General features: G+C 41.2%; 1 protein-coding gene across 9 annotated transcripts in view; it reads left to right on the top strand.

Annotated features, from left to right (window-relative positions):
• Positions 1–26,582, top strand: part of ANKRD6 (ankyrin repeat domain 6) — a 108,515-nt gene that overhangs the window by 8,330 nt on the left and 73,603 nt on the right. Inside the window, exon 1 of one of the 9 annotated variants that reach the window (XM_030029734.1) lies at positions 6,238–6,466. The exons of 7 other annotated variants lie outside the window; for them this stretch is intronic. The gene's annotated coding sequence lies outside the window, so the exon portion shown is untranslated. Of the gene's footprint in view, positions 1–6,237; positions 6,467–23,728; positions 23,777–26,582 lie in introns of those variants that run through there. One more of the 9 variants, XM_030029742.2, reaches the window with a different exon arrangement.

Genomic DNA, 26,582 nt, shown 5'->3' with positions numbered 1-26,582 from the left:
AGAAACTATTTTTAAAAATTATTCCCAGATTCACTGTGTGCCTACAGGAGTAACTTAAGTAGAAAAAACCAAACCCCAACGTTTTTCTGCCTCCTCTCGGTTTCCCCTTATCCCTGCCCGCCAACACATGTGCTTGAGAAGTTTAAAATCAAACTTTTAGCTTCCACACTCCATTACTCTTTCAGAGAACCTAGCCTTTCATGTCTATAACTGTGCAGACATACAAATGAAGATGTTGCTGCTTCAGTTATTAGAATCATGTCAGGTTTTTCTTCTTCTTTTTGTTTTTAATCCTCAAAGTGGAACACTTGGCACGGAAGCTAGAAGCATGTTTTATTCAAAATCTATAATCCAGAATTTGGATGTAAATATTTCCAGCTTTTAAGAATAATTATTTTTGAAATATTGTATTAATATGAATTTGCTTATGTATCATATGTAGTTTTGTATATCCAGCAAGTATCTGAATATAATTACATGGGATGAGCTGGTTTTGGTAACACACAGGCAAACCAAGAAAACAGGTAGTGATGCATTCAGTAGAACTGAATACAGCACTTAAAAAAAAACCCATATTAAAGGTTTATTTGTTCTCCTTCTCATAATTTGAAATTAAGAATCTCTCCTTGACTAACGTGAAGTAAGTGTTGAGCGACTCATTAAGCTGTGGTGTAAAGCCAGTTTTACCTGGGACCTTGTCTCAGTGTTTCCCAGAGATGGAACAAAGAGCGTCAGTGAAATGGAGATCTTGCTCTGTCTTTCAGTCCTCTGTAGCAATCATGAAACACGCAGTTACTCTGCCTTGGTGGAAAAAACACTAAATGCACTTTTCAAGTAAGCTAAGCCAGGGAGGGTTAGCAGAGTAGAGTGATACTGTGGTGGAATTTCTCAGCACACTATTAAATGTGTGCTATGGTGTTTCACATTAAGATGATAGATTTTCCTATCATTCTAGGGAGCTGTATACTGTCATTCTCCCCAGAATAATAAGATTTTGAAATGCATTAACCATACAGGCAGTGTTTCAGTTTGATTGTTATTGATAAAGTTACATTTTAAATTTTAATATAGCAGGCAAGCATCTGTTGCATGTCTGTGCTTTTTACTTGTAAAAAACAAACAGAACCTTACTTGATTAGTTCTCATGCTTCAGCTTTTGAGTATGAATATTCACTCTTCTGCTAACAGAGAAGTTTCTCATGGTTTGTGTATCTTAAACTTACTAGTTCTCCAAATATATGTGGTCTTTTGAGAAAAACAGGATAGTGCAAAAGTGTCTGTAATGCAAAAGTTAGCAGATTTTACCAAGTACCATTAAAAAATCACTTCTAATATGCTCTGTAAATGCGATTTTCAGGCCTTGCTTAATTGAAGATCAAGAATAAAATGATACTAAAATAATTACTCTTCTTTTAAAAAAATTCTCTTGGTTATACTTTAATAACAGTATTGCCCACAGAGAGGTAATTATCAACAACTTGTGTGTAGTAAAATTATAATTAGTTTACTGTATTAAATCTCAGAAGGGTAGACCTGAAAAACAAAACCTTCAACTAGTCTTTGCATTATTAGATGGTTTAAAGATGGATGCCTATTATCCTGGGCTTTTTTAAAATTAATATTTATGCTGTATTTTGTAACAGTAATGCTGGATCAAAACCTGATTTCCCTGTGTGTGTCACTGATCTCATTTAATTCAATGACTGTTTATGTGAATAAGACTCAAAGAATGTGGCTTTGTATGAAAAACATCCTCCCAGAGGGAGCTGTAGTGGGCTTACACTTAATATAAAAAACCTCCAAACAAATAAAAAAAAAGGAAACCGATGTTTGTGTTTCCTTGTCTCGTATAATAATTTTCAGTGAAGTTTCATATTCCATTAAATTAAATCTGTAGCCAAGATGATATGATATTGGACAATTTTTATAATTCAGCATGCAGGTCTGTGCTGTTGAAACAATAGGCCGAGCGTTTTAAGGTGCAGATAGCCTGACTAAAATAACGTGTGTTGCAAAAGAAGTTGCAGCGCATTTTCAATAGAGAACATTCAGCAGAGAGATACTTGTCAACTGCATGGTATGTTACAATCATGGGAGTAGTTAACAAGATAAAGAAAATCTCAGCTTTCTTTCTGTTTACAAAACTGGCCTTTCTGGAAGGACTGGAAAACAAGAATACAAATATATAATATGCTTGCCTTCTCTTTCTTTCTCTCCTTTCTGTCTCCCTGTATTGAGCCAAAAATAAGTGGGAAGACTAACTGTAAGAAAATGTCAGTAGCGTAAGTGCTCCTCTTCCTTATTTTTCTCTCTCTGTTTTATACACTATTGAGAGCTGATGGTTGTGTGGCAACACAGCTCCTGTGATAAGGTATGATTCAGTCCTGTAGTGCCGACAGAGCAAGACTATGGTGTAACTCTTCCTTAATCATGTTGCAGTAGCCACAAGTCCAGCGATGGATTGGCATAGCTCATGAGTGGAGTTTGATCTTGTCGGCACTGAAATGCCAACACATGTTTTATTTATTTATTATTTATTTATTATTATGGCCATATTAGGCCACTCTTTTGGTTTTAAGGTAGTGAAGATATCCTCAACCTTTTCTCCATTTCATTTTCCCATGCAAAATTCCTCTTCATCTTGTGCCACTTCCAAAAGCTTCTCTGTATTGTTCTCACCTTTATCTTCTCCCCTCTTTGTCCTAGACTCTTGCATCCTTGATCTGAGAATCATCTGTTTTTCTTTGATCTGTTCCTCATCCCTTACAAATCTCCTGTTGTTTTTCTAGTTGTGCTCCCGACAGTGGTTAATGAGTGCTGAGTCATCACTTTGAACCCAGACGAGCTATGAATAGAGAAAAAGGTAGTTTAACAAACCTTTAAAAAAGAATTTGTGAGTGAAAAAGGATCTGTGGCCCTCTCCCATGCTCTTCCAGGTGCTCTTTACCAGATTGGTTGTTGTGACATGTCTTCTGAGGCTTTTTAAAAGCTCTATGTTTGGGATTTTCTTCCTCATCCTCTCTTCTAGGATTTATCTGTCTCAGTTTGCAATCTCATTTTTTCTGCTTTCACTTCAACTTTAGTAACGTTTGGGTCTTGGAGCATATTTTTCCATCTCTGACTTCTTTCAACTCTGTCTACTCCAACATCAGCAGCTCATGGACTTTTCTGGTTGTGCTTCCAGTCCTTAGCAGTGCAGTGTTTTTTTAATAACACTGGTCTACTGTGTTCCTTGGTAGGAGTGATAGTGAAGCATCTGCCTTCCACTGATACTCTGTAATTACCTAGGGGTAAAGTTATGCTGTTCCTTTCTGTTGTGGGAAAGGCTTCAGAAAACCTTCAGACTGATACAGGACATAAAACACGCATATGTTCCCTCTGTGTAATTTGCAAGTCTCATGCATGTGCTTTGCAGACTTTTTGAAAGGATATGTTTCTCCTGGTGGGTGATTTGCTACACCAAAGCAGATTATTCACTGACTTAAAAAATAAGAGTGAACTGATTTTTCAGGTAGTAATAGCCAAGTTTATCTCTCTGTATATGATAATTCCCATGGTGGTATTCTGTCTTTGCAGCTTTAGCGATAAACCCTGTTGCAGTTTTAATTCTTCTTCTTCTTTGCATTAACTGTATTATCTTTTTGTTTCAGTAATAAAACCTTTAGGAACTACAAATCCAAATGTAACCCTGTTGTACTTATCATGGTCATGGCAGTCACTGTTGGGTCCTTTAGGCTGATGCATTAAAAAACTCACTGGCAAAACGAATGTATAAGAGGAGCAGAATCATGGGGTTTCAGAATAATGCCCCTGTTCTCGAGTACCTGTGTTTATTTTACAACTTGTAAAGTACCAACAAGAACATTGTGCAAGACATATCTGAGCATCACAGCATTGCATCCTTGGATATCAACAGCTGATGAGGAAAATTCACTTTGATATGCCTATTAGAATTATTGATTTAGTTGTGTTTGCTGCAGAGAAATTGCCTTACTTTGGTTTGGGTCGGATATCCTCAGACATGCATGGAGGAGAACATTGCTGCTGTACCATTTCTCCTTCAATAGTTAAACAGCTTAGGATGAATTGAGAGAGTGGAGTGGTTCAGGCTGTGTATGGGAACACTCTGGTCTGGTCCTTGTTTATCTGGTGGTTGTGTCTTTGTTTTGTCATGAGAATAAATGCTTGAATATATCTTTACAAATTTCTGATTTCTAACATAGCTACCCAGTTTATTCATCTTGATATGCTTTACTAAAAATCATAATCTGTATTGTGTAAGTCACTGAATGTATTTTAGATGGATCACAGAATCACAGAGTGGTTGGGGTTAGAAGGGACCTTTGGAGGTCTGGGAGGGCCACCTAGAGCGGGTTGCCTGGGTTACTTAGTTTCTTTGCAGAGTTTTGTATTGGTGTTATATATCTAAATGTTTGAATGTTCTGTATCTTAAAAGGAATTCATGCACCCCCTGCATCTGAAGGCTCTGTAGCGCTTTAGAAGGATATCTTAACCTCTTTTGGGTTGAAAAATGATGGCCACTTTTGCAATAAACAGTGCTCCATTAGGCAAGATCATATGTCAATTCTGGTACTGTACAGTCCATAAAAACTGCAGATAATGGGTACATAGATGGCTTGATTTAACAGACTGGTTCATAAGCATGGCTGAGAAGGATGGAGCTGGAGGAGGGTGGGGGAGAGATTTGTCTCAAGAAGTAATTCTACGGGCAATGTATGTTTTTTGTGGTTTAGGGTGTTACTTAATACTTGATATCTGAAGTATTTGAATGTGAAGGAGTTGGAAAGGACTGAGACTGTGGCAAACAATTTCAGCTTTGCTGACCCCGTGCAGAACGTGTAACAAGAGCAGGCATGGCGTGAGATGGGTCAGTGCAGCCAAAGGCCTTTTGCAGATTTGTCAAACCTCTGTCAGCAAGGTTATTCACCCGATGCTGGGACTGTCTTCAGAAATAAGTGTGTATTGCATAAACTAAACTTATTCCTGGACTCTCAGGTTGTAACACCTGAGTCAGCAAATGTGTCCTACTAATACACTCAGCCCAGTACGTTTTGATGAAGCAAAGATCTTGTACCAAAACACTGCTGCTGTCGTTGTGCAGTCTGTCCCAGCACACGCCTTTTCTCAAGCGTAACCCCTCCTTCTCCCCTCAAAATCTGCAATTGTAAAGATCCTACTGGCATGTCAGCACAGGTCTTCAGAGAACCCAAAGGGCATTTTTAATGAGAATAGCTTTAGAATTCCTGGCTTGATTTATGAAGAAAAGGAAAAAAAAAAACCCAACACAGAAACAGTATCCTCTTACCTATTAAAATGTTTGCCTTCTACTTACTGGTGATATCAGCTTAACTTTTGCAGATGCAAATTGAATAACCAAATGTTTACCTGTTTTCCACTTAGAAGTATAGACTCTTTTCTCTGCTTAAATGCAATACAATTCCAGAGAGAGGGAAGTGGAAAGGTAAACAACTAGACGTCTTTGTTCTAAATTATGAAAGAAATAAACATTCAGGACTTCAGCATTGGATGTGTGCTGCAAGATTTTCCTGTAACTTGTCTGGGAAAAATAAAGCTGAAAATATTTTTCACAGTTTTGGTGTACTGTTCTACGGTGGTTTTTGTAACTTGTACGAAGTGAGACGAACAAGGCAACAGGTCTTTGCTTTTAGTTCCCATTCATCAACCCAGCTGTGTTAATGTATGCATTTCATTTTTTGTTTGTTTTTGAGAAAGACTTTACATTACAGCCACAGAAATAAGGCAAGTACAATCATTCTGCATTATTTATATTCATACATTCATAATCATAATTCATATTCATAATCATAATCATATTTACATGTATAGAAAACCACTCCAGCCCATGCCGAGGACACCAATTACAACAGGTGCCCTAAGTCTTACCTGCATCTACATTGCCTTGCAGAAAGTGCCAAACCTGTTCTCATTTTGCTGCACCCAGCCAGTAGACATAATTTCTCACTGTTCAGTAACACCCCCCCCCCCCCAAAAAAAAAAAGCTTGACTCCCAACATTCCTCTCATGTCTTAAAAATATTTGTGTAAGTCCTTGGCAAGAAGCTGACTCTGTTCCTCACCACTAGCCAGTCTGCTTCTGCTGCCTTGTATGCCTATTTCTTCCAGCACTTATTCCTGTAGTTCAAGCACCGGAGGAGGTGTGTACTGTGGTTTTAAACACCCTGAATACAAGTCCTGTGGATCATTAACATAGGCAAGTAGTATGCGAGAATGAACAGGCATGGGGTGCTGCTGGATATTTGGTTTTCCGTGGCTTTTATTTAAAACGGAAATTAAACATGAAAAACCATAAGAAAAGAATGCTGCACTGTAAACCTTAAAGACGTCATCGTGTATATGTTACTCTGTGGGAGACATGCCTTGTGTGGTGCACAGGACAAGCAGTGACTGGGCAGGGCTCAGGAGAGGTAAGAGTATGCTTTTGTGTGGAAGCCGTGACCTGGAACCCAAGAGCAGGCTTGCACCATCGGGAACAACGGTTGACTAATTCTGGCATATGATTTGCTTTTCAGCTTTAGCGTTATATTAACTCCTTCGGGGCAAATGTGTTCCTTTGATTTCTTACTGTGCTCCCAAACCAACACATTCATCAAAACCAGGATAGTTTTCTGTGCGTCCATTTCTTTTACTGTACTCTGTTGCATGAATTTACACTGCACATAAATCTGGAAAAAATGTGTTTCAGGATTTTTGTTTCCTCATTTTAATACCTATTACTGTAGTACTATACAAAAGGGTTAGATCTCTGGGGAAATTTCTTTGCACTATACTAATGATGGTCAATTCACATCAGTTTAAATCCAGGGAATGGAATAATGACAAGATTTTGTACCTCATCTGATCCTGAGCAGAATTGCCTCTGGCAGTACAGAGAAGGTATTCTTTGAGAGGATACTGGCACTCTGTTGCAAAGGCTGCCCAGATGTCAGGTCCAATACTCGATTAAGGAATGTCTTGCTCCTGTTGGTTCTGCAGACTTTGTTTCAATCTCTTACTTGGTTTTTGTAAGCTTTGAATCAGAGCAAGCAAGAGCAATATTCTTCCCATAATAATGACGGTAAAACCTCCTGAAACTTCTGAAGTGAATTCCTGTGTATCCTCATCCTAGCAGGCCTGTTGGTAAATCAACATGCAGTCTAGCAAGGAGGAAACTTTTCAAGTAGAACTTTTCCTAAGCAGATGAAAATACAGATCTGTAGGTCTCAGTCTCCAAATCTGGTTAATATAAAATCTCAAATGCCTTATAAGAGAACAGCTATAAGTCTGTTGATGTAAAATTGCAAGTATTGTTCTTTTGTGTAAATAGTTTGTCAATATTACTGGAGGTACCAAAGTAGAAAAAATAGAAAGAAAACTGTGCTCACCAAGGGGACAGTCCTGCTCTGCTTGATGGTTCTGGCAGAAATTGTGTTTGCTAGGACAGGAGCAGGATCGATTTCAGATTCTTCATTTCTTTAGCCTTTGCTGCTTCCTGCTGAACTACCCTTTTTTTTTTTTTTTTTTTTTTTAAGTAGCCTGAAACACATTCCAGAAATGTCTGTGTGAGGGAGAAGAGTAAGAGTGCCAAGGCTGCTGATGAATAAGAGACTTTGTGATGAATCTTGTAAAATTGGACCTTTTCATTCAGAGAATGGTTATCCATTACCGAGTCTTTTGTTGCCTTCTTTTGAATCGGAGGGGAGAGGAGGAGATGTTAAGTGTTGTCCTTCACTTCCCTCTAGCCTACCTGAATTAAGACAGGGATGAATTGCTTTGACTGGGGGGGGGAGGAATGCAGAGGAAGTTGATTCACTCTGTTAAATCTGAAGATGCAGCAATGGTATTACTTCACTTCTAAAACTAACCAGTTTGGGGAAATTTAAATTTACATTGAAAGTTTGATTTGAACTACGTTGATCTGGGCTGAGAGATGATAATGAAAACTTTCGGTTTTAAAATCACTATTTTTTAAATACACATTCAGGTCTTGTTGACTCCCAGTCCCTTGGAATAAATCTCTCTTGAAGTTGCATGTTTTTTTCAGTTCTAAACTATTTTGCAACAGTGTTGTTATTCTAAGATTTGTTTTGTTAATACATCAACTTGGAGCTTCCTACAAGGTGAATTTGAATTGCATGCATATTTTATCCAGGCTGTGTCAGAATCCCAAACATACAATTTTTCCTTGCCGAACATACCATATTTCTTACAGTTTTCCTGGTAATAACAGCTGGAGAACAACTGTGGCAGTTTCTAACTTAACTAGGTGACATGTAGCGTGTGGTCAGGGCTGCAGCAGATGTGTCCCAGGAGTACACCTTGGTAAAATTATCCGTCACGCCTCAGATGATAGTATTGGATTACTAATAGGTAATAATTAATATGTAAACATAGATGTGTGAGCTGTCACTTCAAGAAGGGCACTTGAAGCAGTGGAGGAACTGTACGAAGGAGCTGCCTGTAGTTTGCCGGGTTAAGGAGTCCTTGCTTGTGAAAGCTTGCAGTTAGCAGAGTTGAGTCTCATAAACTTGTCTTTAAACCTTAGTTCTTCATTAGGTATGACAGTGTATCACGCAAATGTCTTTGGAATGAATCCATTATCTGAAACTCCTGTGGTGCTTGTTAACTTAAACACCTCAAGAGAGAAGTGCCTTTTAATAGTTCAGTACTTTTGCCCCTTCAATTATTGCAAGAGCTCCTGTTGTGTCCATTTGTGATGTTTCCTTCTCTCCAAGTTGAAGCGTGCAGCTCTGTTGCAGCAAACACTGCAGCGTCCTTTCAGCGTTGCTGCCAGAGCCGTCAGCCTCTAGCTTCACGGGAGCTGCCCTGTCTCCACAGATTGCTTCCAGCTTTTTGTGTTGGCTGCCGGTGCATTGGCTTGGCAGTCACAGTCATCTGGAAGAGCTTTTTAGAAGACTCTAATCCTTATTTTGTATAAAAATCTTCTGGACAAAATGTCTAACTTGGGAATTAGGCTGCTGCTTTCCATGCTGCATCCAAGTTCTGTGTTTGACTTCTTTGTAATGTACGAGGAGTTTGGCTGGGAAGACTGTGCTGCCTCTCTGTGCTACTTGTCCTTCTGAACAGTTACAGCAGCCGGCATCCCTTCAGATCTCGGGGGGAGACCTCGTAACGCAGTGGCAAACACCTGAATCTTTTGAGTGCTGGGGGAACCTGCCCTGGCAGGGCTCTTGTTGGGGACTGTAGCAAGATACGTGGCTAGATGGTACCTCCTTCCCTCCTTTACCCTCCCTCCCCAAGCAAGAAAGGAGAGAAACCATAAGGAAGCGCAAAAGGATTCAGAGGCAAGGCAGCCTCTTCCCCCCATACCTGTGAGGTTAGCACCCGATAGCCCATGCCACCAGCTATACCTAATGCAGAGGCGCACTGATGCCTTTTCCCTTCTCCCTGCGTACCGAAGATGTCAGATGCACTTTCTGCCCTCCCTGATGGTTTTGTTGTGGCAGGGCATACCAGGAACGTAGTCCCTCTGAAGAGCTCTCCACGTTTATGGGGATAGTGCAGGTCTGCCAGGCTCACAGAGCACAGATGAGTAAGTAGTGTATGGTGAACCTGCTCCTGATTTCTAGCCTTATGGTTTTCTGCATGAAACCTTGCAGACTGATGTGGAGGGGAAAAGACAAGCATGTTCCTATTCAGAACGCTTTCTGTGACTAGTTTTATCCTCCACCCTGCAAAAGCTGGTATGACAGGCATAAAGCATTTTTAAGGGAATGAATAACCTGTCATAAACCAGCATTGCTTGTTTTGCTTATTTGAGAGAATTTGTTAAGAAGTCTGTTCTAGCTGGGGAGCACAGCACTGGCTTCTTGGGAGGCAGATAGCAGATCACTGCAGAAAACAGAGCTGTAGACGTATGGTTCCCTGCAAGTGTGCCAAGATACCCTTTTCTCATGTGCCAGCAGGTGACAATCTCCCCTCCCAGCAAAGGGACTCCTTTGGTCTTAATCAAATCTTTAACATTACTGTAAAAGTGAATCTCTGTTCTTGAGGCAAGATGGAGGAGCTGGTATCCTTAGTTCTTTTCAGACCTTTCCCTGTTTTGTTACGGGATCATAGAAAGTATCGCTTCAAGTCAGAAAATACTGAATATTGTGAAAATTGCAGTGTGTACCTGCCCAAGAAAAGTTACAGCTGTATATTGCACTTCCTGCAGAATGGCATGGAGGGGAGGAATTTTCTCCCCAGTCTAAAGGTTTGAGGTTTCGTGGTTTTTTGTTTTTTTTTTTTTTTTAAGGATTGGGGTGTTGCCTGGTGTTATCGCTACAGATCTCCAAGACCTAGCATCCAGGACTGAACAAGTTTTGCAGGCTTCTCTGCTCTCTCATCGCTGCCCTCCTCTCCCTAACCCCAGCTTGCCACTTCCTCAGTCATTTAATGAAGACACAAAGCTCCTTATTGTATGATACTCAAAATGTGATATGATAGTCTTGCAGGAGAACTAGCGGAGTGGTCATTACCAGGTGTTTGGTATTTTCCATTGCAGGGAGATCTGTAGCTGTAAGGATGTCTTTGGTCGTACTGGGTCCCTATACAGGAATGGACGGCAGGTTGGGATGCCTTGTTGTGTGGCACCATCTGTGCAGCCACAGGCCTTCCCTGGGGCTGCAAGTGAATGTGGGCGGTGGGGTAAGTTCGGTCCCTCTTAACCTCCTGAGAAGGAACGGTGCCTACTGCTCCAACAGAGGTGGATGTGGAGCTGGGTCTCACAACACGTGGAAACCTCCGAGTTGGTGAACCAAATAGGTGTGAAATCCCATACAGAATCTCCATAATATACAATTTAGACCATGTTTTTTCATCAGGGAAGCGTGGGCAGATCTGTTGTGGTATAAAGGCATCAGGATCATTTTGTCTCTGGCCCCCTCGGGAAGGAAGAAACTAAGGTTTTACTGTAGGATATGCTTTTAGTTTGCTGGTCAGATCATCTGATGTAGATATTCCTGCTGTTTCAGTTTCACCTTCTGTTTTACTCCAAGTGAGCCTGCACTGATTACAGTGTTGTCTTTTCTGGTGCGCAGACAAATAAAGTAGGACTGACCCAATTGTTGTTTCATAACTGCTTCTTGGAAGACACATCCATCATTTTGTAGACAAGTTCAATAACCAGAACATGTTTTCTTCATTTTTGAAAATATGGCTCATGAAATGTGTTGTTCTTTGGAAGTAAAGTGCATTTTAATGCACCGTAAAAGTCTCTGACAAAGAGAACATGCATAGCCTACAGGGAAAAGTAGCTTAATTCTCCTGTCTTTAAAGATTAGTTTCATTTTGGAGCTTCTCTCCCAACAATATGATTAAAATAAGACACTACCAGTGGTTTTCTTGGACATTTGAGCCATTAAGGCAGTCAGGATTTGGAAGGCTTTCTCAAAATGAGTTAATAGCAGTAGCAGCCTACCATTCTCTCGGAGAAAGACATCTGTGGGTTTTTTTCTTCTGTCAAATTGTATATAGATATTTAAAAAAGGCTTATTGCAAATATTTCCTTGCTTAAGGAGAATTCAGCCATCATTGAATGTAATTATATTCCCATATGAAACCATCCTTTGGCCTGTTAGTATCTTGTATTTCTTCTGGCAAGTAGAATACATGCAACATAAGCCTTGGAACTGAATTCTTACTACAGTCATTGTACAAATTAATTTATTTTAAAATTGACAATGTCTTTTCATATTCTACCAGTATATATGCTTATTAATATTCTCTAACCTCATTCATATCACATAATAGTTGAGTTTGGAAGGGACCTCTGGAGATCTGTGGAAGCTGCACACTTTGGATATTAGAATAGCACTTTGAATACCTGAGGGAATCTAAATCCTCATACACCATGCTATTCTGATTGAAGATGAAATCACTTTTGGCTCAGAAGCTTTCAAATGTATTGCTGATCTCCCAACAGTAGCACACCACTATTGATTTCGTCTCTAGCAATCGTTTCAGAGTTGCTCTTACATCATTGCCATGTTTTTGTCCTTCACCCTTGACTGTGCTTTTGAGCAGTGAGCATCTGGTGAAGGTGATGACAGTGATGAAAATGCAACCATTCAGAAAAAAGGCAGCAAGGATGTTTGCACCAAAAGGTTTACGTTGCATGTTCAGCTTCGTAGGTGAAACAGTGAGATCTTTTCAGGAGGTCAGCCATTCCAAGAGTGATTGGGCAAAGTCACTAGGACATTGCAAGGTTTGGTCTCACATTATGAAGAAAGGTTATGCTGGTCAAAATTTCAAGCTAGTAAGTAGTCATCCCTTGATTTTTGTTTCAAAAAGGGGTCAGCATCTCCTGCTGCCACAAAGCTAGCCTCCAAAAAGTGAGCCTCTCCTCCACCTTTTCTCTTGTTACTAGATGATGAGTTGGCGGTTGACTACCCTGATGATCCTGCTCTTTCCTTTTTTCTCTGTGGCAAACCTATAGCCTGTGTGTAGGTCCTGGGTCTCTGCAGGCATTCCCTCCTCTCTTATCTTAGTTGCTTTCTATCTGTCGAATCACTAATGGTCAGACATTTAAGGAATGAGTCATTGATGGATTTTAAGGGCTTAAGGCAGCCCCACCGAGGTACAGTTCAGGGTACAGTACCAGACACCAGACCAATAACTTATTTCTAAGTAATGGCACAGTAACAAATACAGATCAGTAGTACAATTACCCAGGTTGAAATGACAGCAAATCCAATAATTCACCAATACTGGGCTAAGCTTAATATCCAGGTGCACAAAGACTTACATGACCATGGTGACCAGGCAGGCCAGCAGGAAGCTGGGCGTGGCTTCTCTCCAGGTGAGGAGCAACTTGGACCAGACAAGGGGCTTGGGGAATGCCAAGTTCTCTGATCAGATGGTTCTTCTTTACTGCTGAGCTGCAGAAGCAGCGCCTGGACTTGTTAACTAATGACCATATCCCACCTCCGCTCCCTCTCTGTGCCAGTTCTGTCCTTGGTGTGCACAGGCGTGGAAATACTGCATAAGGCAATACTAGCCCCATGCTTATGCCTCTGTTGATGTAGCTTGTCAGTTGGGAACTGATTATTCTGATTTTGAAAGGTATGGGTGGTGGCATTGGAGGCAGATGTTTCCCTGGTGTCAGAGATAGGTTCTGCTTCCAGGCAGTTGGTGGTTGTAATGGATGACCTTTGTCTTTACTGTTTGTGGAGAAGAGATTTATTTTATGTAAGTGTACTCAGTTTGCTCACTTTCCATTCTTACATTGGAAGGAACACAAAATTTTATTTCCTAATATTTTTAAGGAAAAAAAAAAGTGAGATAGTGGAGTGGGACATTTAGTCAGTCGCTGAAATTTGGGGAGAGGAGTAGGGTGGCCAAGGGATGCCAGCCACCTCTAGACGCCCAGACTTTTCACACAAGTGCTTTTGTCTGTGCTCATATGTTTTATTTCATGAGTTTTTAATGTCAGCATCCTGAAGGCTAGGGCATAAGTATAGAACACGTTTCAACTCCCTCAGGCTGGAAGGGGATACAGATCAGAAGCAATATGTGCATTAGGATTTGGGAACTATCGCCTTAGCCTTGTGTGAGAGGGAAAAAGAGCTCTGGTAAGTTCCATCGTGCTAAGGGAGTTTCTTGCAATACCCCTTATCTGCAGCATAAATGTCATGAGCTAGCTAAAAAAGATACCTCTTGAAAACAAATTACTGAATATCCATATTTAGTCAGTGGATCAGAAAGGCATTACTCTCCTCTACAGCTTTAGCTCCAGTATCCTGCATAGTCATTCTGCTGGGCAGTGGAAGGCACGGGAGGAAGGAAGGTGACTGCATGCTATGAAACCTCTCTTCCACCCCCACATTAACAGGCTCCTTTTTTCTGGCCTGTGTAATACCTGTTAGCTGCCCCTTGTGGCATGTTTGCACAAGGATCATTCGTGCAGTGCATTTGGCCCCAGTTTGTGCTGCAGCTGAATTAGATCAACCCAAACCCATATGTAAGATTTTTCCCTGGTTAGACTGATCTTGGGAGTAAACCTGTTCTCTGGGGCTATGTCTGGTTTTATGTATGTGCTGGGTCAAAGCATTAACTGTTAGTCAAAGTTGCTAGCTGGTTCACAATTTATTAAAAATAAAGCAGACAAGCTAACACTGAACGGACTGTCTAAAGCCGTGCTAATGTTCTGCTTCCTGCCACACGCGGGGACCTGATCTCTTTCTTCTTACCAGTGGTTTTGTATACAAGAAGCTTAACTTGTCTTTATCATCTCATTTGTCAGTAAAAACAGCTGTGATATGAAATACGAAAGCCCGTCTCACCTGGTAAAGAAAAATACTTTTACCCTATTACACAGAACTTAACAGGACAATATAGAAGTGCAGCCCATCTGACTAACAGAAATGAGTAGGTCAACTCTGAAACTCTAATAGGTGTTGTTTACTGACCCTTAATGGCTTTTCTCATCTCCTGAGCACGTCCCCTAGACAGTTTGGGAACTGCCCAGTGCATTAAAGGACAGCATCGTGTGGTCCCAGGCAGTGCAGCTGCTTTTGTGGGTGTGGTGGGAGCTGTGCTCCAGTTTTAGGACTGCTTTTACCCATGCTGCAGTGGTAACAGCAGCTTCTGGCGCTGGATCCTGAGCACCTGCTGCTGTGAGCTACTTCCAGCCTTGCCTCTTCCCTCCTGTTTGGAAGTGGTGGTAATGTCTTCTCTATGAGAGAGAAGGTGGGTTGGGAGGATTTCTTATGAAGGTTGCATCTGCTCTGTAACTCCTCTACGCAGAGCAGCACAACTTTTTGGAAATGCTGTGCTCCGCTTTTATCACAGTGGTCCTTGCTGTGCCAGAAAACATCCAAATGAGACCTTCCACGCTTTTCTGGCTTCCTCAAGATAGATGAATTGTGCCCTTGAGAGTAGTAATAAATACGAGTTGAAACTCTGGCTTTATATTGCTTTTCGACTTATATTTCTTCCTCAGTGTTTCAATTAAGGCAAATTAGAAATTAATCACGAAACAGGGTATATGATAAGGTCATGCAGGTTAGCAATATAATCCACTGTGTATAATGGGAGCATAAAAATAAAATGAGAGGTTTCAGGGGTTCTTACGATACTAATTCATTAGCAGTGAGCAAAATAACAGGCTGGGATTTGCTAGGCTCAGCGAGATCCCAGGGTGATCAAACCATCCACAGGTCTGGGATCCCAGATGAACATCCAGACCTGTGGACAGTTAGATCAGCCGTATTACATCGCCATTTCTTTGCCAATACAAAAAAAACCCGCCACACAAATGGGGGCAAAATGTTGTGTACACTTCCATGCATTTGAACATATCTGCAATAAATACCCTGTGCTTGTTTTAATTCAGGTGGTCGGTTTGCTGGCTGGAGTTTTGTGGCTGGTTTCAGCCTTTGGGAGACTGGGATATTGGCACCACTGAATATCTCTTTGAACAGATAAACTAAATGTTACGGTTTCATTAAATTTGAGGCAGTCCGTCATCTTCTTAATAATAATGATAATGTATTTTTGTAAAGTATCATATGTCATTTTCTAAAATCAAAGCACTAGGGCCTGTATAGCTGGGCTTCATTAAGGAGATGAAGTGAACGAAGAGAGGCATCTGGCAGAAGAACAGAGGACAGTGTAAAAATAGAGGCGTATGTTAGTTTGAGTAGCATTAGTCATTTCTGATATTATGTTGCGTATGAACTTCTGCTCCATTCAAAGCAGAAGACTGAGCCAACAAAGCCAATTTTCAGGACATTCACACAGTGTTCCTTTCTTCCTGAAAATAAGCAGCTGAAGATTGGGGAAATTGGAGGTGCCTTTTGGCCAGCAGAAATCTTTGCCACAAGGACAATTTGATAATGTATCCTAAATAAATCTTCAAAAAGCAAATAGGCAATTTTTGTACTGCCCTTTATTTATTTAATTATTTTTTCAATATGCTGTTTTCCTAGAACATGTGTTCTCATTTGTTGTGACTGGTCAATACGACAATCCTGGAGAATATAGCTTAAACACAGTTGTTATTTTTACATATTTATTTGTATAGCCTGTACAAAGAGGGTAGCTTGCTTTGTGCTGGGTTGCAGAGTTTTTGCCTTAGGCTGTAACATGGCTAAATAGAAACCTGTATTTCAGGAGCATTAATGATTTTTCACACTTTGAATCTTGAGTTAAAGAATCAGTTTCAAACTTCTGTCCTGAACTCCTTATTTCAATTTTTTTGTTGTGTTCCTCTTTGTTTTGTCTTTCTCCTCCCTTGCGCTTATTTTCTCCTACTCTCTATTTTCATCTTTTATGTTCCTTCTAAAAACCATAGCTCGGTGCAAACAGTAGTGCATTACTTTTTGCAGTACCACTGTATGTCACAGTAAATCTGGAATCATCATCTCTATAGCTTGTAAACCAGAAGCACAGAGAAATTAAATGACTCTCAGCAGCACAGAGAAAGCTGCTATCAAACCTGGGACTGGAATATAGGTGTTCTGGTCCCATCACTGGACCCAGCTACCTCTGTGTCTAACTGCTGCTTTATTTGTCTGTCTGACCTTTTCACCTTTTTGTTCTCATTGTTTTCCTAATTTGAACTCTTCTCTTCTGGTCTAGGTTGCTTCAGGCCTGGCCACTCTGGAACTGCTTTGGTATACACGTTAACCTGGTTCTCCATAATGCTTTTCTTTATGGTAGTAACATAGGCAGGATACTTTTTCTTCTGATAGCATAAATATGCTCAATAATAATATGGTGGGATATGGATATAATACTTGTTAAGAAAGACTACAGAATGTATATCTGTTGTTATCCATGGAGAATAGGGACTTCAGGATTATTTCTGATTTATATAATTGTGTGCACTATTATATTTAGAGAATGAATGTTTCCTGAAGTAGAGAAAGTGTTTTTGGCAGTTTGTTGAAAATTCCCTTGTGTCACTGTCTGTATTGTACAAATAATGTGGTGTAGTGAGCAGTGGGTTATGTTAAATGGGAAAGACACATTTTGCTTTAATATTCATAGTGCAAGAGCAATGCGCTATAGTAAGGGATGGCAGTTGACAGTTTGCTAAAGGGAGTTTTTAATATTTTAAGATTTTAATAGTAATAAATACAAAAATCCTGTATGCTGAATGCTTCTAATTGTGAAATAAAGGGCACACCAAAACCAATTTTCTCATGTAAAGATGGTCACAATTTCTTTCCAAAATGAAGAAGCTGTTCAGCTCTGTAGGAAGTGGTGAGACCTATGCCAGTTTGGACTAGATGCAGGAGAGGTTCAGCGCTTGCCTCGGGCTGTTTTTCTTCACTCCATTTCCAATGAGCAGCTGCAAATGATCAGCTTTTCATGCACATTTTTAAAGTAATTTGGTTAGCAAAAATGGGGTGATGTAGAAGTTACTTCTCTCAGAGAGAAAATGCACTGGTGAGGTTTACTGTAATTTAATACTGTCTAGTGGTCACATGCAAAATGATTTAAGTGAAAAATATACGTGTCAGTGTTCATACTTCACTTTATCCCTTGTTGAGGTGGAGAGATCTGGAGGAATACGAGTAACTTGGATAAGTAGCCTAAGATTTCTTTATCAAGCTATGCTAAATGAATTAAACATGGGTTACTTTACAACAGCATCACTTTATTTTTTTGCATCAGTTTAATTAAGTTGGTTTTAAATGACAGTCTAATTCACACCGGCATATCTTATTCAAACAAATGAGCCTCTGCATTTTTCTTCCTTTGCCTACTGAAATCCACAGTTCTCTAGCCACTACTAACATGTCCCAGCCTGAGAGGTATCTTTTATCCTTCAGCATGATATTCTTTATTTGCATTTAGTTTTTGATTCACTGAGTCTTAACAGGTCGTTTCCTCCAGTATTACTGCTTAGTCAGTTCATTCCTATTTTTGCATTTGTAGAGTTGATTATTCCTATCTAAATGTGGAACTTTGCACTTTATTTGATTGCATCCTCTTTATTCCAGGCCATTCTTCAATTTGAAATTACTTTGAAATGTGGATCCTGTCTCTCTCTAAAGGACTTGAAACTTTACCCATTCCGATGTCAGGCACAGATTTCACAAGCATCATCTCTGTTCCCTTGGTCACAAATGGGACTATTAAACAAAACTGGACCCAGAATAGACACATACGGAACCCTGTTAGAAATTGCTGGACAGTTTGATAGGGAAACATTGATAACTACTGAGTTACTGATTTTCTAAACCACTTGTGCACCTAGCTTGCACCCATAGGTTGTATTTCCTCAGCTCATTTGTCAGTGTCAAAAGCTTTACTGAAGTCAAGATGCATACACTGCTTTTCTTTTTGCCTACTGGCAGGTTACCCTGTCAAAGGGAAACATTGGATCAGACATAATTTTTGATGAATTTTGCGCTGTTTGGTTTTTTGTTAGCTCATCGCCGTTCCTGTATTCCCCTTGTGGCTTCTAAGGCTCTCTAGGATACTATCAGCTCTGGGACTTACAGAGCCAAGTGTGGTTTTGTGTATTTGTTATCCTTAGGTAGATTTCTTTTACGTGTACTTGTCTGCTCTCCCTTCACACCATATGATCTTTCAGCATCTACAGCATCCTTTGTCAAGGAGTTGCAGAGGTCTCGCTCTCCTCTTGCTTGTTCTTAAACTGTCTCCTTCCAGTTTCCTCTGATGTTTTTCCTTTTTTTTTTCTTTTTTTCTTTGTTAGAAAGGGCAATGAACAGTTCATCCATGTGGCAACTATGTTGTGCTGCCCCATGTCACCTCCCTGCAAAGTTTCCTCTGTTCCTTTCTGAGGAGTTCTGGCTTGTCTCGACAATCCTTTTATGGGAGCTGGTGTCTCCTTTTTGGGTGGGGAGGCCAGAACCTTATGCAAGATTTGAGATACAGACTTTTGTTTATAGATCTGTGTTTATTCAGCGGCATTTTGAGGACATCTTGTATTTTTTTCCCTAGCATTTTCTCATGCTTGGCCCAGTTAATTCCCGAGGGTTTGACTATGGCTGGTTATTGAGCAAATATTTCACTAACCTTATTGTCATAAGCCCAAGATCCCTGAATGTCAGTGATCAGCTCACTGTTGTTTCATGTGTGATATCCAGCTCGCCAGTCCTGTAAGAGAAGGGTCCCTCCGTCGCTCCATCAGAAGAGTTTTCACATCCCACCTTGGCCTTAGGTGGTGCAGTCCTTCCAGACACAGACGGTGTGAATATGTGCCCTCTCCGTGAGTTGAACCGGCTCACCTGTGGGGTCCAGCAAGAGGATCATCAGGATCATCAGGAGTAGGTGGCCAAGTGCACTGCAAAGAGTGTAAGCACTCCCATTTCAGCAGGAGCGTGCCGTTGAGTCATCTTAGCCGTGTCAGTCACCTGCACACTTGGGATCTGCTCACTGGGTTTGGCTTTTACTCCACTTCAGATTTCCTGAAAGCCTTGTACCCTGCTCACCAGAACAAAGTCTGAAATGGTGACTTCAACCCACCCTGGGCAGGGAGGGCCGTTCCAGCACGCTCCCTTGCTGGGCTGCCTGCAGCCTGCCCTCGGTGCCTTTTGCAGTTTTCATGAGCTCTTTGGGGTCTGGAGACTGGGAAAACACACTTGGCAGTTGAAATTGATGGCTGTCTGGCAGAACGCATTTGCACCTCAAGCACCACCGCTGGCCAATGAGGCGTTTCATTATTAGATATAACTCTTCTGTCCTCCAAACAAAGTGGGGGGAACATCCTCCCGCCCTCTCCGCGCCCTCCTACCTCCCCATCCGCAGCTTTTCTTTGGGCACAGCCTTGCATCACACCAGTCCTCCCAGAACACAGGACCTTCATACCCTGCTGGAACTCCTCCAAAGTCATGCCTTTTTTTTCTTTTTCTTTTTACTCCCAAGACTGTACTGAAGAAGAAAACGCCACCCTTCAATTTCTAAATCTCTGTATATTGACATCTCAATGTATTTAGGTTTAAGGCAGTTGCCTGTATAGACGAGCAGCCCTTGAAAGAGGGAAGAAGGAAAGAGGACCTCCAGCAGCAGATGCCTCGCAAACACATCTCATCGTGAGGGCTTCAGAGCGTGTCTGCGAGTAGTGTTGGTGATGCTGTGTTTTGCCTGTGCACGGTAATGTAATACTGCTGCTTTTACTCTATCCAGCAGCTGTAGCAGCAGCACATGTATTCTGGGGTGTGAAATACTATTTTCTTTTTTTGCTTTGGGAAGAACCACTGAAAAATTCGGAACTGAGGTTTTTTTACTCCTCAAGTCATTGTCCATAATATGTTAGTTATAGACTTTCTCTGGATAATGTGGGATTGGATAACAACGACCTAAGCTTGATTTCCTAAAGTTCATAAATGAATGTTTGTGTTAATTTCTGAAGGTGAAACAGTTTTTTTGTTGCAGTGTAGTTGTTGCTGAATATTTAATCAGACTATACGCACATAATAAATGTTTATGTCTTCAGCGGAACTTTCTTGTAATTTTTCCTGATACTACCCTACCATTGCTGTAGCTGCAGATAGTGTTTTTTTATCATAAACTGTGGTATGACTTTGGAAGGGTATCCGGCCTAGAGAGTTGAGTCAAATAATTATGTATTGTATCAGAATTGAATGACTACAACATTATTTTGGGGATATGCACATGATTGATAAAAGTTTTATTTGAAATGGTTAAGAAGCACTGTTTATATATTAAATGAAAACAGTAGGCTGCTTTTAGGGAAGGGTGATGAAAGAAGGATGACAGATTCAGGTGGAACAGCCCAATGAGAGAAATACAAGGTGCAGGATACATGTTCACTACAGCTGGGTGAACATACCAAAGTCATGGTGCTTTGAGCTGAGGAGTTGTAGATTTGTATAGGTCTTAGAGATTAGCCTGTGAGATGTAAACATCAGTGTTGCTTTTGTGTTGTTATGAAACTGATGATTGTGAAGGTTAGGCTCTGCAAAGTGCTCACCAGGTCTAGGAATCATGCCACTTTATTTGCTTGTAGTTCATCTCTGAAGGACGGAAGAAAGCTGTATTTTTTTTTTTCAGTAATGCATGCAGCTAGCCTGAAAGGGTCTGACGTTTCTCCTGACTGCTTCGCTTTTCAAGGTGTGGTGTTTCAAACACCAAAGTCTTCTCTGACTGTGTTGGAGGTCTCCATGGAGGACCGGTGTGGTTAGGATGGGAGTTTACCCAGCTCTACGCTGCAAACTGGGATGATGCAGGAAATACTTTGGCAATTGTACCAAAGTGATGTGCCTTCCTGAACATAATCCAAAACTAAACAAGAAGGATTTTCCCTTTCCTTTGGCACTTTTGCAGTGATGCTTATTACTCTGACATGGCCTTTCCAGTCATTCATGAGACATCCCAGGAGAGGCAAGACCCAAATTTCTAATATAAGTAATAAACAGGAGCTTTCCCTCTCCTCACCAAAATATGTATTTTAATATTACAGAGGCACAGGGTAGGTTTTCTGTGGCAGGTCATTTTTAAGAGTCCCCCACACAATTTCTATTCCAAAACACTTCATTGACTTAAATAATACCGTTACAGAGATAGTTAATAACACAGAGAAATGAAGAAGCTCAGGCAAGAAAGGGAATGCACATTTTCTCCTGGGGTTTGAAATGAGTTGGAAAGTAGATGAGGCAGGGAGGTGTGCGAAGGCTCTTCCAGAAGACACGAGCAGCACAGAGAAGAGTTTTGCACCAGCAGTGCCAACGTGATTTTGGATGGGCAAAGAAGAGGCCTGTGGCTCTTGAGCCAAGAGGCAGGAATGTCTTCCAAGGAAGAGACAGGAGCAGGATCCCAGCACGAGAGATGCGAAGGCTGAGCTGCACCATGGAGCCAGGCAGGCTCGTGTTTTATGCACCCTGTCTCTGTCCTGCGTGGGTACCACTGGTCAAGCAGGGAGCAGTGCCAGAACAAAACGTGGCCTTATCTGAGTTGCTTACAGATGAGGAACAAGTGCATTGTCCTGTCACGTTGTTTAGTCTGTGTAAATTTGTTAATGCCTAATAACGTGAGAATTTAGCAAGAAATCCCATTCCTTCCCACTTCCTTCTGTGTTGAGGCTGCTGCCTGTATTGTTTCCTTTCTTCTTTTTCCTCTTTCTCTTCTAATACTCACCAGACGTCTGGGATAATGGAGTTTTTTACTTCCACAGCAAGTGCAGCACCTGCCATGTGAAATCTCTCTTTTTCTCTTTGAGTGAAAGCTTTAACCAACACTTCTCCCAGACAGAGATTAAAGCCTCGGTATTGCTGTCTGGGCTGGACATTTGATTAATACAAGGTCCCTTTATTGTCACGCTGCCTTTCTGCTTTTCCTCATTAGAAATCAGTGACTCTTCCCCAATTCATTCATGAAACGGAGAAAAGAATGCCTAATGATACACATAGATAAAGAAAATATATAGCATGCATTCAGCTAGTAAAATGAACTATTTTCCCACATGGAGAGGGGATTAAGCAAGGGGTGCATTTGCCTCCTGCAGCTGCTAGTAGAAGCCTCTGACAGATGGCAGCGCAATATATATGCACGTGTGCATGTACATACACACGCATGTAGAAGAACTGAGCACAGCTGCTGTTCATATATAATTTTGTTTTGTGTTTATGTTTCAGTGAAGTGATGTGGTGGCCCGGAGTTGTGGGTTGTTTTTTTTTTTCCCCTCTGAAGGTTGGAAATGGTTTTGCTCCTGCGAGCTACTGAGTATTTCCGTTAGCGCTTAACGGCACTGTGTCAGCAGGGAGAATTTTTATTTGCTGGTGTTTGTCCAGGGAGGAACTGCAAGGAGGGGTGTGTGGGTGTGTTTTGGCCAGAGCACAGTGCCCTGGGGACATAATCCTTCCCATAATGAATTGCACAATTTACTGAGTTAGGAGTGGGTATGTTGATAGTTTGCTGTAACCCTTTTAGCACTTCTCTCCAGCAGTTTCTCCGCTTCTTAGTGGTGCAGTCCTTCCAGACACAGACGGTGTGAATATGTGCAGCAGTTTCCCTAGGGTTAGGCTTCGACGGGTACAGTTCTGCTGTCCTTTCTCTGCTGCCTCCGAGCTGAGCTGCCGGTGGCCGCTCCGGGGCTGGCATTTGGGGCTTGCTGCAGTTCCCTTCAGCCTGGCTGGGAGCACAAGCCTGAGAGGTGCGGTGTGAAGCCCAAGCCAACAAACTTTCTTGGACACGTGCTGATCCTGTGCAGGGGCAGCGTGGATGGACTGCTGAGGCACAGAGAGGTGGGAGTAGATCAGAGGAGGGACATCTCGGGGTCCTGCTGTTACTGAAGGGGATTTGGTGGGGAGCAGAAGCTCTCTTCTGCGATGGCGAGGTGGTTATATGCTGTGTTGGTGGTGAGACCAGTGTGGCCAGGGCTTACTTTACCCCAGGGCAGAGGAGGCAGAGCTGCTGGAGCTTGGGGCTGCAGGGTTTGGAGCTGGCTAGAGCCTGGCTACAGCGGTACGTGCCAAAGGTGTCGGGAGCAGGGTTAGCAGGTCCGAGGTGGTAGGTGGTGTTAGAGAACAGAAGAAGGGAAAGCTCACCTTAGGTGTTTATAAACCATAATGTAGAGTGTAAAAAGGAATATCAATAAAAACTTATATATATAAATATATATATATATATGCTTCTTTCTGAGTAAATTCAACTTAAGGAAAGATTTGAATGTTCTACTGAGGTGGCAGTGAATTGGGAAAAACTTCCTAGCCCTAGGCAGCACAGGAGGCAGGAGGAAGGAAGGAGCGGTCAGCAAAGGAGCAGTAAGGCTGGCAGCAAAGGGACAGAGTTTTCCTCCTGTAAGTACCGAATAAACTTAAATGTCTGTGGGTCAGAAAAGAAAACTAGTTGAGAGGAGGCATGTGGGGGCTAGTACTTTAATGTATTTGAAATAAAGTAGCTCAAGTTTGGGTCTTAGTAATCTTGTGCCAGTTGGGGGAACCTGTCTTGATGTTCTTAGGATGTTCTATGGGGAAAATAAAATCTGGCTTTATGTAGTGCCAAGTAATCCTGTCAAGGGACTTTGTGACCCTGTAGCTGCACTGTGGAAATACACAAGTTTTGAGTCTGTTCCTGAGAAAAGTAAACCAAAGTGTTCTTAGGAAACATATAGGAATATTTTAGGCTTACATGCACCTCGTGCATCTCTTAACTGTTGAGAGTCCTGTGTAATGTGGTTGGAGACTGCTGCTATTTAATGTCTATTCTGAGTGTAAGCAAAGCACTCTGCTCACTGCTGTTCTGCATTTCCTTTGTGCTCAACCTTAATGGTCTTGCGCTTTTGTGAACCAAGTATCTGACAGAAGTAAGGATCAAAAAAAAAAAACCCAAAACCCAACTCTGGTTCAAGATCAGTTCAGGTGGAATGAAGAACATGGATGGGGGCAAATGTACTTGAAGAACAGGTGCTATGCGAGTGCTTTCTCAATGAAAGATGCTTGTCTGACCACTGCCTTGCCAGTGTACTGCCTCCAAAATGTACTCGGTTTGTCCCAGATCATAAGGTGACAGTGGCCATAAGTGCCTTCCTTTATCCTTCATTTTGTTTTACTTGTGTTTTTAATGTTTTAGCATAGTAAAGCTTTTATCAACCCAGCACCTCCCTGAGAAATTTATTCTACTGCTGTATGAACTGGCCTGGTTAATAACTCAATTTCAGTATTAATTTTTTTTTCATGCATTAAGTTCTGTCAGTACTTGAAACTGGCAGCTTTCTTTGGCAGTGGTGCTATGTATAAAGAAAGGAAAAGTCAGACCTCATAAAGAGGGTATTTCCACAAGCACCTGTTCACTTTGTTTATGGAGGTACGTCTCCAGCACAGGATGAGCTTCATTCCTGCAGCTCTGGCAAATGAGCTGTGACACGCTCTTACTGATGCTGCTGCTGCAAGTAATCAACTAGAGTTACTTTCCTGGATGAAATACATTTAAATGGCAGTGCAGGAGAGGACTGTGATTTATTTTGAATTTTTTTCCCTGATGATACTTGCATACTGCAGTATGTAATATGAGCAGCTATATGTAATGATTTTTTTCTCCATATGACACCATAAATCAAGAGAAAGGTTAACAAAAATAAATTGCTTTTAGTAACATTGCCTTTTCCTTTGAAAAACCCAGGAGGAGCTTAGATCTGGGTGCTTTAAATGAACATATTGTTCTGTGTGTGTTGAATATAACAATACATTTTTTGTGTTTGTTAATGTATCTGTGAAGCAAATACCATCACCTGAATATAATAAACATTTAGAATCAGCCTTCTTTGTTTTCATTCTCATTCCCAGCTCAGTGTTAAAGAAATAGTTATAAAACTATTCATCAGAGGTTTTGATAAACATTTTTATATAGTTGTCAGAATGATTAAGATGTAATAACTTGTTTGAGATAGGCTTGAGAAAAAAAAGCATGTAATAACATAGCACTATACTAGCTATTACAGAACAGCTTTTTTTTTTTTTTCTCTCCCTACCAAAGAGGCTATAAATTAAGGTGTTTTCCAGTGCAAACTCAGTCCTTTTTCTTATGTTCAGCTTCATTTAAATTGACAAGAACATGAAAATAAATATGACAAAAATAGGTATAATCACTGAAAATTCTGCATTAGGAGTGCATGAGTGCGAATTGGGGGCAGAGAGGTCCATTTGGAGAAACAGAACATAAATTTAGTCTGTAATCTGTGTGTAATGGGCTCAAATGATACCAGTTTAGGAAGTATGAGAGCCTTGGAAGGAATTTAGGCATCAATCGAAGGACTTGACTTGCTCACTTGCTAGCTTGTGCACACATGCGTTCATGTCTGCTTGTTTTTCAGATGATTGTGCCAGCGCGATAACAGTTCTTGTTTGGCACGGGAACACTTCAGTACGCTGAGACTGTGATGTTTGTTTCGTCCCAGCATCTGGTGAGATTAAGTATTAGCGCTGCCGTTTAATGAACAGTTTGCGGATGTGAATGAATATTTGGGGTTGTTTTTGTTTCCTCTGGTTTGTAGCCAACAAAGCCGTCAGGATGAACAAAGCCTTCCGGACTGCCTACTGTATAGATTAATTTACAGCTGCCAGTTTATATTAGTTGTTCTATTTATTCTGCTTGGGTGCTTTTTTGAGGAAAGGAGTATTTCTTAGTCAATTGTCTTGCGAAGAGGAAGGAATTCAAGAAATGTGAAGCAAACAAATTCCCCTAATTAGGCAAGCTTTTGGCAGCTGAATTGTTTGCTCCCTTTTCTTAATGATTTTATGTTACACGAAAGCACTGAAGTTCAAAACCAGAATTTAATTTGGGGTCTGAACTTTGTCTTTACCCTCCTGCACTCTGCATTGGTGATGCTAGGGCTCAGTGAATAGCAGCTATAACCAAATTTCTGTTCTGCCTTTTTAAAAGCCTGGCCCTACTGAAGGTTTTGAAGAGCGGAGCAGTGTATGTCTCTTGCCTCTGCAGCTCCTAAGATGCTGTGGGTTTATCAGGAACATCTAATGCTCCTTATTTTTGTGATGTTTCCCTATAATTCTCCTTCTGTCTGTCACTGTTTGTGCCGAGTCCGGGCTCCGTGTGCTGACTGCCTGACACATCCAGGGACTGCTGGCTCTTGCCACTGGGGATGTCCAA

The sequence above is a fragment of the Aquila chrysaetos genome, chromosome 2, assembly GCF_900496995.4.
Source record: "Aquila chrysaetos chrysaetos chromosome 2, bAquChr1.4, whole genome shotgun sequence".
NCBI classification, from domain to species: Eukaryota; Metazoa; Chordata; class Aves; order Accipitriformes; family Accipitridae; genus Aquila; species Aquila chrysaetos.
Note: the sequence above shows the minus strand (reverse complement) of the source record. Positions and strands in the feature narration are given on the sequence as shown.